At 55.3% G+C, this 13,984-nt stretch overlaps 1 protein-coding gene across 1 annotated transcript in view; it reads left to right on the top strand.

The window, feature by feature from the left end:
* The first annotated feature begins 4,161 nt into the window (after window positions 1–4,161).
* The window catches only part of SH3BP4 (SH3 domain binding protein 4), a 49,107-nt gene continuing 39,284 nt past the window's right edge, over window positions 4,162–13,984 (top strand). The window contains exon 1 of the mRNA XM_047085811.1: window positions 4,162–4,227. The gene's annotated coding sequence lies outside the window, so the exon portion shown is untranslated. The remainder of the gene's footprint in view (window positions 4,228–13,984) is intronic.

Genomic DNA, 13,984 nt, shown 5'->3' with positions numbered 1-13,984 from the left:
TATCTCCTCCTACCTACGATCTTGGCCAGCACGTCTGGCGTTTAGCCAGGCACCTGTGGATATATGCCCACTTCCCTTTGGCCTGAGCCAACCACGGCCTGGCCCTCTGCCCCATTGCGCAAGTAGGGCCGGGAGGGAAATGGGGTCGGCCGACTTTCCCCGTAGAAGGTCAGACAGTGACTATTTCCGGCTTCGTGTCCCCTCTCCGGCCCGGCTGCTGAGTCCTGGACGTACATAAGAACTAAGGACAGAACGTACACACACGGGTATGGCTATGTTCAATGCAACTTGACTTATGGCCACTGCAACTTGCATTTCATAGAATGCTCACTCACGAAACATTCTTGTGTTTGTTCCCCCCAAACTACTTACGAATGTAAAAACATTCTTCGTTCGTGGGCCACGCGAAGACAGATGCAGCACCGGATTTGGCCCTTGGGCCGAAGTTTGCCGCTGATAGAGGACGGGAATTTATCTGGTTCTGCTTTCCCCTCTTGCTCTGCTACTGTGGTCCCTTTTAGGACGGCTGTGTGATGAGGGTGAGCCAGTTCCTGTCGTAGAGACACTCCCGAGTCCGGCAGGCTCGGGGTGCGAAGGTTCCTTCAGCACATGGCTCCATACATGTCCCTCTTGGTGGCTTGGAAACCTCAGCAAGTCTGTCATTCCCACAGCAGCCCCTGAGGTGGACGAGAGGGATCATGGGAATTTCTTTTCCCGTCTCGCAGAGACGGTGTTACGGATTCCTAGGGCTGCTGTAGCCAAGTACGCCGTGGGTGGCTTAAGCACCAGAAATGTACCGTCTCACGGGTCTGGAGGTTAGACGTCTAAGATCGAGCATCGACAGCACTGGTGCTTTCTGAGGGGGTGAGGGCGCGTCTGTTCCACGTTTTCCCCCTGCTTCTGGTGATTCGCTGGCCATCCTTGACGTTCCTTGGCTTGTGGACACATCCCCCGATCTCTGCCTCTAGCTTCACATGGCGTTATCCGTGTGTGTGTGTGTGTGTGTGTGTGTGTGTGTGCGCCTCCAGATCTCCCCCTCTGTAAAGTCAGATAGGATCAGGGCCTATCCTAAGGACCTCGTTTTCCTTCCATTCCCTCCGTAAAGACCCTATTTCCAAATAAGGTCACATTCTGAGGTCCTGGGGGTTAGGGCAAGACTCCAACATAGGAACGTGCGGGGCAGGGGGGCACAATTCCCATGTTACAACAGAGGAAATGGAAGGCCTGGCTGAGCGTCTTGTTGGTGACCGTCCTGGGGTGAGAATGTAGGACCAAGCTGTCACCTCTGTGTTGGTATGAATATAGTTTCCCATCTAAATGTCACAAGCCTCTTGGTATTCATGCACCCAGCCTTCCAGACCTTTTTCAAGTAGGGTAAACCCTCTGTACTTGTGTCTTCAGCCGAGACTGTAAGCTGCTAAAACAGCTACTGACAGGTGCCCAGGGACATTGGACTGTGGGCAAAGACACTTGTGTTTGGAGACTCCCCAGATCAACAGAATCTTGTGTATCCTCCGCATTGCTTTTTGACAGCTCGGTGGTTCTTGGGGATTCCCCTTAATTTTGTCCAATGACAGCGTTGACGTTTCTTGAAATAAAACCAGGGAGTGAGGCATCTTCCCGACTTCAGGACTTGATGCCCACTTGATGAACATACATTAAGTCCTGTGGTTTCTTCTGGGGGGCCGTGGGGACTGGGGGGCCCACTCAGGCACATGGCCACTCCCTGGGGAGAGCAGCGCTTCCCCGAAATACCACACCAGCTCTCCTCCAGGAAAGCTGGTCGCTGTGCAGAAACCTGGGGCTCTTGGAGGGGTAGAGCATGGAGCTAGGGAGTTGGAGAGGGGCCAGCAGGTCCTGTCCACTCAGTCCATCCCCCCTGGACCTCCCGGGCAGGACCATTCACAGCCAGACCCCCTCCCTTCCTGCACTCTCAACACCGAATTGCCAGAGGGTTCCGTGTGCGTGTGTGTGCACGCGCACCAAGTACCTGCCCAGCGTCCAACACAGACAGCTCTGAGCCAGCTTGTTGGGCAACACGGGGTATTAGGTATAAGGTAGGAGCTGACCCAGTCACCCCCACGTCTGCCAGAGACTCGTGTGATGCAATACAACTCAGCTTCAGGGCCACGGGTCTGTAAGCGAAAGTTCTCTCCCTAAATAATCCTCTGGAAGGAGCGAATGGAGAGCCCAGAGAGCTTGCAAGGAAGGTCCTTACCCCAAGTGCCGAGTGACTCAGCCCTTCATTCAGCAGTGAGTAAGCGTGTTGTGGTAATCTCTTCACGAAGAAAAATCCTGGCAACGTTTTCGAGTTAAGACGAGGTAGCAGCCTGCAGTTTCCCAGCAGAGGTTTATTTTGTGCCTGGGAGATGGGCTCTGGGTAGCCCGGGGCGGGGTGAGCCGCAGCAGGGGTGAGGGAGGCCAAGGCAGGGATCACGTGGAGGTGCTCCTCCAGAACTCCGGCCTCGCCGGCCTCCCAAGTACCCAGCCCGCACAGGGACCAGAGCAGGGGAACGAGGCCTCCAGAGCTGGCACCCGGTCAGAACGAGGCTCGAGATTCCCAAGACCCCAGCCAAGATTGAGGGGTTTGGGGAACAGGAAAGGAGGCACCCCGAGTTCTGGAGTAGGCTGGTATCGTGACTTGGGAGGAGTGACTTTTCGCAACGGGAAACGCGGGCTATCCTGTCCTCACCGTCGAACAAGTTGGGATCAGAGAAGTCTGAAGACGCAGAAGCCCCCGTGAGCCCCCTTGTGTTAACATTGTCACCACCTCCTGTCCTTTCTCGGCGCCTTGAGCACATTATCCCCTTTTAACGCGATGAGGTCTCCGTTCTGTCTTGCCATCAGTCTTCCAAGGGCCGTGAGCGCCTTGCTGAATATTCGGGGAGTCCCTTGAGTCTCCTCGAGTCTTGGTGAATATTCGGGGAGTCCCTTGGCCCCCGTGGGTAGCAAGGTGGACGCATCCCAAACCAACGTGCCGGGTGGACAGCGGCCTCTGGTTTCCTGTGCCTTGAACGTCCTGTCCCCATCCCCCCCCTCCCCCCCGCCTTTTTCTGGCTCCTTTAGGATCTAAATCTTCTGTCGTGTTTGAATATATTTTCTCACATTGTTGCCTTTTTCAGCGCTCGTTGACTTTGATCGAGCTGTCTGCCTTGCCTCTGTGATTTCATTCATTGCTTGCGAGGTTTAGAAGTTCTGTCTACCTCGAGATTAACTGTGTACGTGCCACATTTTCTCTTCGCTTCGGGTTGGTTTCTTCCTGTCCCCACGCCTCTCTGTACATCTGGAAATTGTTTACGTTTGAAGCCCCCGGGCGGGGGGTGGGGGTGGGAGGGCAGACAACATACTCCCCGCCCCCGCCCCATCTCAGCATCACAGGGAATGATTCCTAATGATGCCCCTTTTCATCGCGTGTGACATATTTACACGGAAGAGGGTCTGTTCCGGGGAAGGGGCAGGGGCCAGGGGGCCTTGATTTAAGGGGGGCCTCCAGAATGAGATTTCAGCCTCACATTCCACGACGTGATGGGGCCGGGAGGGAGTCACGCATTGGTGACCTTCAGCCCCGCCGCTCTGTCCTGCCATCCCCGCTTCAGGAGTCCTTCGCGGCCGTGGGCTCTGTAGTGTCGCGTTAGTTAGGTGGGATTCGAACCACCTCCTCCTGAGCGGCCCGCCCTGCGTGGTGTGCGTGAGGAGGCAAACCCCACTGCCGGCAAGGCGACTGGACTGTGTCTCTGGGGTTCAGCTCCTGAGATTGTCGTGTGGAGCTAAGACTGCTGGTCTCTGCAGCAGATGTAAGAGCAGGTGAGGGAAGACACGGCACTGGGGAAAAAAACAGCCAAGGGGAAAAAAAAGCCTTTGTCGCAGGCCGGGCTGCCCGGGAGGCCAACTCTGACACAGGTCTTTGTGCGGGAGGTCGACTGGGGGGATGCATGCTTGGGGTCCGCCCTGCCGGGGCAGGGCTTGCAGAGGGAAAGCGGGGCTGCGGTGGGTCTCAGGGACGCCTGGGGAGTAGGGTGGGGGCGGCTGCCCGGGGAGGGTCCCCAGCATCCCCACCTTGCCGTGCGAACGTGGCTCGGAGCACAGGGGACTCTAGACCTGGAAGGGGTTCCGGCCGACCGACGCCCTGAACCCTAGGCACCCCCTTGTGTCTTGCAGCGCCCCCCTTCTCTGGAAGGAAGGCCGGTTCCCGGGACTTCTGCTCTGACGTCTGGAAGCCCGTGGCAGGTAAGCCGCGCGGGCAGGGTGTTGGGGCGGGTGGCCGCCCCGGGCCTGCTTCGTGGAGACTGTGTGTGGTGTCGTGGCCAACGTGCACAGACCCGGATGGGGAGATGGGCCCGTACACCTGCAGAGCAACTCCCGAGGGAGGAGTCACTTCTGGAAGCTTCCTGGCCGTTTATGGCACGGCACATATCTCCCTCGGGGCTCTCTTGTCTTCTTATCCTCCTCCGCTCTCAGGGTCCCCAACACGGGAAGGTCAGGTGGCACCGGTGTGCCTGGCACCGGTGACTTCCCTTCCTGGCGCCACCAGTGGAACATTCTCGCTCTACCCAGAAACCAGATGGGCAGCTTGCTCTGCCCTGACAGCCATGGGGCAGAGCCCAGGTTAGCTGTCCTTCTGTGTATGCACAAAGGAGTTATTCTTACAACGGGAGAGTTTAGGAGCTCCCAAACAATGACCACCGGCGACGGGGTGCGGGTTGAGAGAGTGCCATGTGGCCGCGGTTACGGGTCGCCCACCCCGGAGCTCTGGGAGGGCATTTGTCCCGGAAACGCGTTGGCAGGGCGTCAGGAGGAAGCATTACCAGCCGTCACCAGGAGCAGGCGTGCCGCAGCAGCGAGAAAGAGAGAATGGTGTCCTCGTGGAACGTTCCCGGGTATTTTCTTGGCTTTTCCTTTTTTTTTTTTTTAACTTTCATTATTGAAGGTGCAGTTGACATACAGTGTTACTTGGTGAGTTCCAGGCGCACCGTGTTGTGACCGGATAAGTCCGGATGTAACTCCCTGCTCCTCGGGGAAGTGGAGCCCGCGTGGGATTCCACTCCAAAGTGGGATCCTAGCAGCTCGTGACTCTTACTCGCTTGGCCAGCCATGGGACAGTCACCTCGGTGGGGTCGTCTACACAGCGTGGTGCAGGCTTCCTGTGTTTAAAAACCACACACGTGTCCTCCCCCCGGGTGAAAGGATCAGATAGAATTACATGGAGCCTCTGGGTAGGAGAGGGGAGCTCGTAAGGAATGGCTTAGAGGCTGCTGCCTTCCAGATCGTGTCTGAGTGATAAAAGCCCTTCCAAATAAAGTGGACAGCTGCTTGACTTATTCCAGGTTTTTCCTTAAGCCTTATGTATCCTCTGTTCAACTGGGGAGGGGGCTAGATGGCTGGATTCTGTTCCAACATTCTTATCCCCCCACCTTGTAGATCAGGTCTCCTTGTTCCCCAGTATCTGCAAGTGCTTTAGGACGGAAGGAATGTTTGGGATGTCTGCAGGTTACGCCCTGGGGGCTTTTAATAGTGATGTAAGGAATTTAGGAGCCTTCTGACCCCAGGGTCAGTGCGGCACCCCCCCCCCCCCGCCCTGCCCCCAACACTGAGGTCTCAGGATTTAAAATACTTCTGCCCTTGCCTTATAAGTACAGCCCCTTGCCCTGGAGGCTGCGGTCTGTTTGGATTGCAGCAAAACCCAGTGAAAGGCATCCAAATTCCTAGCATTCTTCTGGCCTGGCATTGGCCAGAATGCCAGGGGTTCTGAAATCAACGAGCAAACACAAAGCTTGGCTCTTTTCTCTAGATAAACGTGATAGACACCAGTGGGTTGTACAACACGACTCCCTGTCCGACCCCCACGTGGTCTCATCTCCGGGGTTGGATGCGGGGTGCAGCTTGGCAAGTGCAGGCCACCCCCTCCTGAGTAAACAGCAGAAAGTTAGTGGGAGCCCCTGCCTGGGACCCCTCTCCTACCCCAGCAGCAACCTGAGTGGTATTCACGTGGCTTGCTTTTCCTGGCATTGAACCAGGCAGGGTTCCCAGGGCGGCAAGTTGCCTGTGAAGAGGAAACAGGCTGGTGGGACAGCGCCTTCCTTCCAGACAGGAGCCAGAGTGGTGCCCCTTGTCTCTGTCTTGGCATAAAGGGCTCCCAGGAGCCTGGGGAGCTTGTTTTGGGGGCTGAAATTTAGGGGAGTGGATGTGTGTCCTACAGCGTTTAAAGAGATCATCTGCTGGCTGTGGCCAAAAAAAAAAGGGGAGGAGGTTCTTAACACATGTGGTCAGTGTTTGTGGCTTTCCCCCCACGGGAACGTAAATGCAGTTTTTTCTTTGTGCATTTTAATATTCAAGATCTGATTTGTGTCAAGTTCATCGTGCGGTGGGGCTTCCCAGGGTTTCAATGGGGATGTGCAGAGTTTTGCTGGTGCCCGATTCTGTGATTTGCCTGTAATCCCAGCAACTCCGAGTTAGAGTCTTAACCTGTTAGCGAGCGCCTTGTTACCACCGCCAGACATGGTTTGTTAAAGCACCTGCTTTAATGTTGGCTGCTCAAGATGATGGACCAAGGCAGGGAGCAGAAATGAGCCCTGACTCTGTTTCTCATCACTTTAAGACCAGTGTGAATGACCGTGTCGCCGTGTCTCCAGCAAGTACCAGAACTTGGCCCTACATCTCCTCGGGAAGTGTGCCAGCCGAGGGCAGAGCTCCGTTCCTCCTCCGCAGGGGAGACCGAGGCTCGTTCCCACGGTTCTGCCAGTGCCTGGGAAGGCTTCCAGTCACCACCCTCCGCATGTTGTATCTGCTCAAGCCCTGCGACACTCTTGTTGTCCTGCCCATTTTACAGATCAGAGATGTGGCTCAAGGGAGTACCTCATTCAAGTTCAAGTTCAGAGAGTCATTAGGAAGTAGAGAAGGCACTCCTTCCTTGCCCGCCCCCCTTTACCTTGATCCTGGGAGGGCGCTTCATGGCTCACGTGGGCTAGGGTCTCCGGGTCCAGTGCTGGCCAGTGGAAACAAATTGCAAGCCACAAACGTGAGCCACAGAGCTCATTTTTAGAGTAAACAGCTGATCACGTTTCTTTTAGAACTCTAAATTTACCTGAAAGTCAAGGATACGATTCAGGAATGAGTTGCTCTTAAAGGAAGGTACCTTTCAGCTACCTGGATTCCTCTTCTGGAGGAGGGCCAGCCCTGGCCAGGCGCCCTCTGTCTAGACCACGTCAGAATCACCTGCTAATTCTTTTCAGGGGCTACTTTTCAGACCGGGGATCTCCAGACCTTTCTGATTGTGTGGGGTTTGGGAGTGTTTTGTTTTGTTTTGCAGTGAAATTCATGTAACATCCAATTCGCCATTGTACTTTATTTATTGATTGATTATTTAAAAAAAATTTTTTTTAATGTTTATTTATCTTTGAGAGAGAGTCAGAGCGCGATCAGCGGAGGGGCAGAGAGAGGGAGGCTCAGAGACACAGAATCCGAAGCAGGCTCCAGGCTCTGGCACAGAGCCCGACGCAGGGCTCGAACCCACAATCTGTGAGACCACGACCTGAGCTGAAGTTGGAAGCTTAGCCAACTGAGCCACCCGGATGCTCTATTTTTTTTTTTTTTTTTTTTTAATTTTAGAGAGTGAGAATGTACACACACAGGCACATGGCAGTGAGCAGGGGAGGGACAGAGAGAGAGAGAGAGAGAGAGAGAGAGGGAGGGAGAATTTTAAGCAGGCTCTACACTCAGCGCGAGCGTACGCGGGTCTCGCTGAGCCGCCCAGGTGCCCCTCAGTTAACCGTTTTAAAGCGTACCATTTCCTGGCATCTAGTGCCTTCCCCGTGTTGTGTAGCCACCGCCTCTCTCTGGTTTGCAACGTTTTCATCACCCTGGGAGCAGAGCCTGCACCCGATAAGCAGTTACTCCCATCGTCCCCCTGCCCCCCCGCCCCCACCCCCTGGCTACCACTAAGCGGTTATTTTTTGCGGTTTGGGTCTGGCCCCAGTGTGTACGGTCTTGAGAGCCTCTTTCATATGCCCTTGAGACAGAGCAGGCTAAGTCCCGCATTGTCCCCGGGGTGACACCCAGGCCTGCTTGGACTGCCCCTGGCCAGATGACCTAGAGGCACCCGTTCTGCACCTGCCGAGCGCGGACACCCCCTGGGGCAGGGGCTGACCTCACAGGGTCAGAGGGCGTGACCCAGGAGCAGGCAGAGGGCAGCCCCTCAGCCATGCGTCCGACCTGAGACAGCGCTCAGCCTCTTTCAAAACCTCTGCGTGAAAATGCCTCACATCGGTGCCGCCTCATTAAGTCAAGGGTGCAGTTGAATCTGAGTGAGGTCGCGGGCCAGCAAAGTACAATCTGGGGAATGTGGACAGATGAGAAACCCGAGCCACTCCCGGTGAGGGGTTACACTCAGAATGGCACCTGCCTTCTTAAAAGCCTCCTGTGTTAGTTGTGTTAACCCTCCTACCCGGCCTGCCTGAGGACAGATGAGAAATTTTTAACATACTTGAGGGTTTGGAGATAAAAGGTGTGAGTGAAGGAAGAGTCCACCATTGTTTATTTCAAGAGCCTCCCAATCTCTGGCTAAACCCCCGCTCAGACGACAAAGAACCGATCTAATCAGAAACTCCCACATTTCCCTATCTCTCTGGCTTGAGTTTACCCCTTTGTTAGTTCATTGTTTAAAGCTGACGGGGCCGGCTGCACTCGGGAAGGGCAGAGTGAGTGTATTTTATTCTCTGGTCAGAAAGCGTCCACGCAAAGAGCTTAGCGCTTTCATCTGTCCTGAGTATAGACGAGTTTCAGTAACGAGCCCGTGAACATTTTGCGGACGTTAATTTCCTTGGCCTTCACTTTACTTGTCTGTAAAAATAGAGCCAGTGTCTAGAAAGTTCCTTCAGATCAAATCCAATTAAATATGCACTCCAACTTGCTCAAGAGTGGGGCGCCTGGGTGGCTCAGCGGTTGAGCAGCTGACTGCGGCTCAGGTCACGAGCTCACGGTGCGTGGGTTCGAGCCCCGCGTCGGGCTCTGTGCTGACAGCTCGGAGCCTGGAGCCTGCTTCGGATTCTGGGTCTCCCTCTCTGTCTCTGTGCCTCTCCCGCTTGTGCTCTGTCTCTTTCTCTCTCTCTCTCTCTGAAAAATAAGTAAACATTAAAAGACTTTTTTTTAAATAAAAACTTGCTCAAGAGGAAGAAAAAGGATTATCAGAAGGATCGAGACCAAGCATAGTGGGTTACGGAGGACCCGAGAACCAGGATTTGAGAAATGAAGCTGCTTTCCAAGAATTGGATGCCCACCCCCGCCCCCCCTTCTCCCCACCCCTTCATGCTTCTGCCCTGTCACCTGGTCTCTGCTGCTCACCCAGCGTGCACCTGGCCCAGGAATGGCCTCCAGCCAATGCACCGCAGTCCTCAGCGGGACCTGCCCCTGGGCCATGTTGGCTTCCGGCACCCGGGAGTCGCTTGGGCCAGCTCATCCTTTTGGGCCAGTCCTCGCTGAGTCGTTGGGTCAGCAGGCAGGTCGTGGACTGGCTCTCCGGTAGGGGGTGTCCCTCTCGGACCCATCAGGGGGATGGGCGCGGGGCCACGGGCGTGTCCCTGGGCCAGGCAGTGACGGCTGATGGTCCTCCCGGGCAGGTGAGAAGGAGATCTGCATTCACCCTCACCTGGACTTACATGCAGTTTCCTTTCCCTCCTTCCCTCTCGCCTCCCCCCTCCCTCCCCTTCCTTCCTTCGGGACCTGGCACCACCCCATCATTTTGGACTAGCCATTTAGCCCCTCTGGGCCTTCCTTTTCTCGTGTCTTTATTGAGGGACCGAGCATCCGCCATGTGGCTCCTCCGAACATGCGGTTAATGTGGTCAAGGGGGCGGCCCTCCCCTGACATTTCGGTCCACGCTGCCCATCAGGCACGTCGCCCTCCCCACCTCGGGCTGTCCCGAGGGTCCCAAAGGTCAGAAGAGGGATTAACATGCCCCACTGGCCAGAGTGAATGACTTGGGGCCCCTCTTTCCAAGAAGTGAGCAGCTGGCCTGCGGGACGGCCGGGCAGAGGCGCCAGCCTGGACCTTCCTGGCACACTCTGGTGGTGTTTTGTCGGCTGTCGTCGGGCAGACGCATGTCCTGGAGCTCTACCTGTGATGCGCCCGGGACCTGCTTTCCCGCTCTGTTGAGAGTAAGAAGGGACTTCAAAGACCCTGGGGCCAAGCCTTGCATTTGACAGGAGAGGAAGCAGAAACTTAAAAAAAGCCGGCGTCCAAGCTCAGCGTTTTCCCAAGGTCACGGTGTCTTCCCAAGGTCACGGTGTCTTCCCTTGACCACCCGGCCGTCTGCTATCCCAACAGGTCAGGGGTCCGCCCTGGTGAGGGTCTGCCATGTTCTACACTGTGTGGTGTGCCTGTCGCCTTGGCTCCTTGTGAACACGGACCCCCGTCCCCCATGCCCCCCATCCACCCCCCAGGCCTCCCTGGACTCTGTGCTCAGTAAACACAACTTGATCCTTTTTCCTTCCTTTTCTGTCGTCACTGGAAATCCTGTTTACACTCTGTTCCCTGTAGGAGCTGGAATGTGCAGCCTCCTTCAGTTGTCCTTGAAATTAAGTGTCACCGAGTGATGCTTTAGGTTGGCCTAGGCTGGCCTCTGACAGTGTTCACCACCCTCTGGGTTGCTCCTTGTCCTCTTGAACATCATGTTTATCAGAAGCGAGCAGATGTGTTTCACCTGGGGCCCACGGCCTCCTAGCGTGGTGCTTCTAGAGAGTCTGTGGCAGAACTTTACAGGTACAGGTGGTTTTCTGAAGAGAAAGCCTGTAAGCCCTTACCAGGTTTCTCAAAGGATTTGCACCCTCAAAAAGGCAACAGTTCTGGACTTGGAAGGAAGCCCACGACAGGCTTGGAGATCAGATAAATTGGAGATAAATTAAGCGGGGGTCGGGTCCCACCGAGGCACCGAATCTCTCTCCTTGGCTGGAGTACTGAGCGGAAACCAATGTGGAACTGGACAGAAACCGGTTAAATCTCTTCTTTCTTTACCTTCCCTTTGTTTCTTTTGCTTTTTGTTCAATACAGCTATCATTTGCTCAGTTACAGAATGGGGAAGACTTGGCTTATGAAAATGCTTTGGATTTTCAAAAAAACAACACACGAAGAGCAAAGGCGCCGTGCAGGTGGCTAATGGAAACCCAGCGTCCACATTACCAGCAGGCCATCCGTGGGTCCTCCCGAATTGTTTAGGTTCCACGGCGTTGAGGTCTTGAAGCAGCATTAGAAGAGGAATTAATGAATTGTGGCTTTCAAAGGAGGCTATTTCTTTTTAATGAATGGTACAGGAAGTCCTGGGGCCAAAGTCAGATCGGGCAAAGAGGAAGCTTCAGGGAGAGAAATGTTACTTGTATGGTGTTTGAAGACCTCTTCTGTAGCTTTGTTTCGTATTTAAATTTCACGCAGCACTTTACAGTTTGCAAAGCTGTCTTAGATTTGTTCTAGATCTCCGCAGGGAGAGGTAGAGCGAGCCACATATTAACTACTAGCCTCGTCATACAGATGAGGGAGCTTTGTGCCTCTAGAAACTGAACGGGGATTAAAGTGAGGTCAGACAGAACCTTCCAACCTCAGCACCATCACCCAGGGTCCCCATAATAAGAGATCTGGGGTCCCGTGGTGGAAGGCTAAAAGCAGGGTTCTGGAATTGTCCATCTGGAGAAGTGGCCCGACTCTAGCGGAGTCCAGGGGCTCCTGGATGGGCCTGCCGGGAACAGTGTTCACCAGATTCCTATCTGGCTTGGATTTCTTGATTTCAGAGGGATTTAATGAGAACCAGGCCCCCATCTGCCAGGGCGTGAAGATTGATCAGGGGGCAGAGTTGCATATAAGTCACCAGAAAATAGTTTGCCCACCTTGGGATGCCAAGTTTCTGTGGAAATTTCTTCAGGGCACCACACGGGAGTCGGTGTCACAGTGAATCTGAATGAGGCTGCGTGAGGCCCGCCGTCGAGAGGCCCTGTGGACGGGGGGTGGCCAGGAGGCAGAAGGCAGCACCCCCACTTTGCAGTCCTCTGGCGAGTCTGGACCAGCACGACCCAGAGAGTCTCTGCTGGCCCCAGATTCAGACTCAGGGGGGGACTTACATCCTACAGACCCAGGCCACGGAGGCCAGGCTCCCAGTTCATGGATTTGGTGGGAGGGGAGCAGACGCTTTGGTGAGCGCATCCTGGCTCGGGGGGTGCAGCCGCTGGGTGTTGCTTTACCGGTTGGGAGAAGAAGAACCCTCTTGACCAGTGTGGTTCTGCAGGGCTGCGGTCCAGACCCTGGAGAGAACCTGTCTGGGTGACCAACAGCTGTGTGGCCCCAATGACTGACCCGCCGTTGTGCCTTAATTTGCTCATCTGTAAAATGAGAATGAGGAGCTGCAGTTACGCGAGCGTGGTGCCTTCACGACTGCGCTCCCACCTCGTACAGAAGCGCATCTGTGGATAGAGCTGGTCCCGCAGGGACGGTGACAGGGGCTGGAGGCTGGGGGACGTTGCGTGTCCGCGTCCGAGTGGCTCCAGGGCCCAGCCCTGGCCTCCCTCAGCTGGACCATGGGCACCCCCCGTGTGTTCCCGCTTTCGCTTAGTGAGCCGGAGTTGGGTCTTGAGAGCCCCAAAAAACACCCCAGCTGGCCCCACACCTGTCTCTGTTCGGGGTGTGCGGTCGCAGCGGGACCCCCGTGCTCCCGGTTTCTCTGTCAGCACCTGTGGCCACTACCGCCTCGATCCCGCCTGTTCGCGGCTTCTTCCTGCACCTGCTTTTCCCCCCGAGTTTTCCTTTCCTTTCTCCTGACTGCACGTAAGTTCCTTTTGTCCTGTAGTGGTTTCTTCCTGGTTGTAACTGACAGAAGCCTCCGTGTGTACACGCTTCTCAGCGAAGGCGTCTTTGCGGACCGTTGGCCCAGCACAGACACAACATTTTAGCCCCTTAATGGGTTCCTGACGGTCACATTTTGAAAGCGTCCCAACTGAGCGATGTTCGGCATAGTCACGAAGTGGTGCAACCACCACCTCTGTCTAGTTGCAAAATATTTTACCCAAAAAGAGACCTGCGAGCAGTCACTCGACCTCCCTCCGTGGCCCCAGCGCTGGAAACCGCGAACCTGCTCTCCGTCTCTGTGGATATGTGCCTGCCTGGAGCCCCACGATGTGTGACTTTTTGTGACCGTCTTCTTCCCTTTGCCAGAGTGTTCTCGGGGGTCATCCGTGTTGGGGCATGTGTCAGAATTGCCTCTCTTTTGTGGAGAGTAACGTCCATTGTGTGGCTGGACCGTGTCTTGTCGGCTTCTTCTGTCCGTGGACACTTGGGCTGTTTCTTCCTCTTGGTGATTGCATGTAACGCTGAGGCTCGTTTCTATTTTGATGTTCTAACTAAATTCTACGGGCTCTCTTCTCTGCTCCCAGCTCTTGGAGAGAGACCGCTCGCTTTGGGCTCCAGCCCCCCCAGCCTGCCCCCGTGCCAGTCCCAAGAACCAGGGCTTGACCCAATTGCTTCTTTGTGAAAGTCCTTTCGAAGGATGCTGATCCGAGCACACCGTCCCCTTCCTGTCGGGACTCTCGAGTGACAGCTCAGCCTGTTCCCACCCAGTGAACCGCCAGGGCAGGGCCCGGGAACCTGCACTTCTCAGACCCCGACTGACCTGGTTGGTCGCTGCCAGTCTCGGCTGCCTGTCTTCCCCGGTTGGAGGGCCCATCAGACGAGAAGCAGATGCAGGGGCGCCCCCTGGTTCGATCGGGTGAGGAAGCAACTCTTGATCTCAGCGTCGTGAATTCAAGCCCCACGTTGGGTGTAGAGATGATTTAAATAAATAAAAGTTTTTGAAAGGTTTAAAAAATAAGAAGAGGCAGATGTTTACTGAGCCCTTCCCGACAACCAGATGTTAGGCGACCGCACTGGGCGTCCCGAGGTTGTGTCCCTGCGCCCCTGACGGTGCAGGTGCCCCTGCAGCTGTCCAGCTCTGGCCCCCTGGCTCCAGATACTAACC

The sequence above is a fragment of the Lynx rufus genome, unplaced genomic scaffold, assembly GCF_022079265.1.
Source record: "Lynx rufus isolate CCGP_SWC_20201006 ecotype Redwood Valley unplaced genomic scaffold, mLynRuf1.p SCAF_2, whole genome shotgun sequence".
Lineage (NCBI taxonomy): Eukaryota > Metazoa > Chordata > Mammalia > Carnivora > Felidae > Lynx > Lynx rufus.
The sequence above is the reverse complement of the archived record's forward strand: the minus strand, read 5'-3'. Positions and strand labels throughout refer to the sequence as shown.